This window comes from Oncorhynchus clarkii, chromosome 28 (assembly GCF_045791955.1).
Source record: "Oncorhynchus clarkii lewisi isolate Uvic-CL-2024 chromosome 28, UVic_Ocla_1.0, whole genome shotgun sequence".
NCBI classification, from domain to species: Eukaryota; Metazoa; Chordata; class Actinopteri; order Salmoniformes; family Salmonidae; genus Oncorhynchus; species Oncorhynchus clarkii.
In genome coordinates this window covers 40161741-40165686 of record NC_092174.1, presented here as the reverse complement: position 1 = coordinate 40165686, position 3946 = coordinate 40161741, and positions in this window count along the sequence as shown.

Here is a 3946-nt window from a genome sequence, read left to right as displayed (position 1 = left end):
TTTCAGTAATATATTTGTGTTTTTTTCTTAAAGAAGAACCGTTATACAGGAGGAGCATTACTGAATGAGAAGCCCATAGTGACAATAATACAGGAAACAGTCCTATTGGAACAATGACTGAATAGAAAATAACAGGATTGAGAATGAATTATATGGAGGAAATACACTCACTCAGACATGCACATGCTCAGCCACACCCACTACAGGTGGGAGGAGCTATCGAAGAACAGACTCATTCTAATGTCTGGAATGGAATTAATGGAACGGAGTCAAACATGGTCTCCGTAAATTTGATTTGTTTGATACCGTTACATTAATTCTATTCCAGACATTACAATGAGCCTGTCCTCCTATACCTCCTCCCACACACGTCCACTGGTGTACACACATACAGTGCCCCAGGTCCCATAGTACTATAGTCAAGCACTACTTTTGACTAGGGCTCTGGTCAACACTATATTGGGAATACAGATGTAGTTTGTAATTTGATCACTCTTTTATTGCTGGGAATTTTCCTGCACAGCAGAAAATGCAAACGTGTAGTGTATTTGAGGTTAAAAAGACTACTAAAGTTTGTAATTTCCACTTTAAAATGTCTGACTTGATTTGCACCAACGAAAACATTATCAACCCCTACAACAAAAATGTCCATTAATTATAATTCACATTTCCTGTTGCTGCAGGATTATTTTCCTGCTCTAGCAAACTGGCTCAAATTAAGATCCTACATCTATAGGGTTCCATTTGTGTCAATCATGGACGTATTTGGAGCCCTCTGTTAACTCCACAGCGGCATGAAGAATGATTGGACTCAGTCGGCTCATTCTTCATGTCCTATGGCCACATGATGGCTCCATGATTACATCCAAAATGGCATCCTATTCCTTATATAGGGCAACGGTTTTGACCAGGGCCCATAGGATTCTAGACAGAATTATTGCACTTGGTAAGGAATAGGGTACAATTTAGGACATAACCAGTCACTCTCTCTCTCTCTCAGTCTCTCCATCTTTCGCTTTCCCCATGTTTTCACAGCCCAACGTCCCCTTTCTATACACACACACACACACACACACATACTGATCAAAACACCAGGGTCAGAGGTCACGCATACACACAGTTGTACTGTAAACACAAATGGCTGCTGCATTGGTTTGTCTGCTTTGTTCACTTCTGTTGTTTTGTCTTTTGACTCCCATTAGATTAGAGATTCATAACACAACATAGCCGGGATTCAATCCAAGGTGTGTTGTGAAGCAAAGCATACTTTAAAAAATGTATTAATACGCTCAAACTATACACTCATTTATCGTGAATCCAATCGCTGCGAGCATCTGGGAAAAATGCCTTTACACTAGTGCGCTGCTCTCTAAGGCTCCTGGGTTTGAATCCCGGCCTGAGACTGCTACCAAACAACGTATGTAAATCAATCCTGGTCAGAGATAGCAGAGAACAGCCCAGAGCACCTTAGTACTGTCCACTGAGACCTGGGTTAGGCCTGGGTAGGATAGACATCTGTCCCATCTGGTGTGGCCTAATTGTGCATTCATTTTGGCCATGTAAGTGTATCACCACTCCCTTTGTCTGAGGCTAGTCCCAAATGGCACCCTATAAATAGTGCACTACTATTCACCAGATTCCTATGTGCTCTGGTGGAAAGCAGTGCACTATATAGGGAATAGGTTGGCCGTGACCCCCGTTACATACAAACAGAGGCCTACACAGACAACAAGTAAACGATACAGGATGTGTATAAAAGTTTAAACACCCTAGTGTCACCTTCATTGGTGACATAATAACACCATGAATATAATATGACGACTATAATACTGACTTCATATGTGGAAGGCATTTGATGAAATGATAAAATGATGGATGAGGAACGAACAAGAATGGAATGAGTTTATGAAGGAAGTTATATCTTTTGAACAGGGGGCCAACCTGTCAAAAAGACGTTTATTTACAGCTAGCTATAATCTCTAATCTACTCCTATGTTTTCATCTGGAAGAAAAGGTGAGATCTGGGAGAAAAGGCGAGATCTGGGAGAAAAGGTGAGATCTGGAAGAAAAGGTGAGATCTGGGAAAAAAGGTGAGATCTGGGAGAAAAGGTGAGATCTGGAAGAAAAGGCAAGATCTGGGAGAAAAGGCGAGATCTGGAAGAAAAGGTGAGATCTGGAAGAAAAGGTGAGATCTGGGAGAAAAGGTGAGATCTGGGAGAAAAGGTGAGATCTGGGAGAAAAGGTGAGATCTGGAAGAAAAGGTGAGATCTGGAAGAAAAGGTGAGATCTGGGAGAAAATGTGAGATCTGAGAGAAAATGTGAGATATGTAAGAAAAGGTGAGATATGGAAGAAAAGGTGAGATCTGGGAGAAAAGGTGAGATCTGAGAGAAAAAGTGAGATCTGGGAGAAAAGGTGAGATCTGTAAGAAAAGGTGACATATGGAAGAAAATGTGAGATCTGGAAGAAAAGGTGAGATCTGGAAGAAAAGGTACAGAGAAGAAAGTCAACAGGACCCCGGTAGAAACAAAGATCAAAGAGGGAGTTCTGACGGCTCTGATCCGTGGTTGGCAGCAACATTATAGTTACAAACCAAATGGAACCCTATTCCCTATATAGTGGACTACTTTTGACAAGGACCCATAGGGCTCTGATCAAAACACTATATATACAGTTGAAGTTGGAAGTTTACATAGACATAGGTTGGAGTCATTAAAACTTGTTTTTCAACCAATCCACACATTTCTTGTTAACAAACTATAGTTTTGGCAAGTCAGTTAGGACATATACTTTGTGCATGACACAAGTACTTTTTACAACAATTGTTTACAGACAGATTATTTCACTTATAATTCACTGTATCACAATTCCAGTGGGTCAGAAGTTTACATAAACATAGTTGACTGTGCCTTTAAACAGTTTGGAAAATTCCAGAAAATTATGTCATGGCTTTAGAAGCTTCTGATAGGATAATTAACATAATTTGAGTCAATTGAAGGTGTACCTGTGGATGTATTTCAAGGCCTACATATTTCAAGGCCGCTCAGCAAGGAAGAAGCCACTGCTCCAAAACAGCCATAAAAAAAGCCAGACTACGGTTTGCAACTGCACATGGGGACAAAGATCGTACTTTTTGGAGAAATGTCCTCTGGTCTGATGAAACAAAAATATAACTGTTTGGCCATAATGACCATCGTTATGTTTGGAGGAAAAAGGGGGAGGCTTGCAAGCCGAAGAACACCATCCCAACCGTGAAGAACGGGGGTGGCAGCATCATGTTGTGGGGGTGCTTTGCTGCAGGAGGGAGTGGTGCACGTCACAAAATAGATGTCATCATGAGGAGGGGAAAGTATGTGTATATATTGAAGCAACATCTCAAGACATCAGTCAGGAAGTTAAAGCTTGGTCGCAAATGGGTCTTCCAGATGGACAATGACCCCAAAGTTATGGCAAAATGGCTTAAGGACAACAACGTCAAGGTATTGGAGTGGCCATCACAAAGCCCTGAGATCAATCCTATTGAAAATTTGTGGGCAGAACTGAAAAAGCATGTGTGAGCAAGGAGGCCTACAAACCTGACTCAGTTACACCAGCTCTGTCAGGAGGAATGGGCCAAAATTCACCCAACTTATTGTGGGAAGCTTGTGGAGGGCTACCCGAAACGTTTGACCCAAGTTAAAAAATGTAAAGGCAAGGCAACCAAGTACTAATTGAGTGTTTGTAAACTTCTGACCCACTGTGAATGTGATGAAAGAAATAAAAGCTGAAATAAATCCTTCTCTCTACTATTATTCTGACATTTCCCATCCTTAAATTAAAGTGCTGATCCTAACTGACCTAAGACAGGGAATTTAAACTAGGATTAAATGTCAGGAATTGTGAAAAACTGAGTTTAAATGTTTTTGGCTAAGGTGTATGTAAACTTCAACTGTATATATTTATTTATTT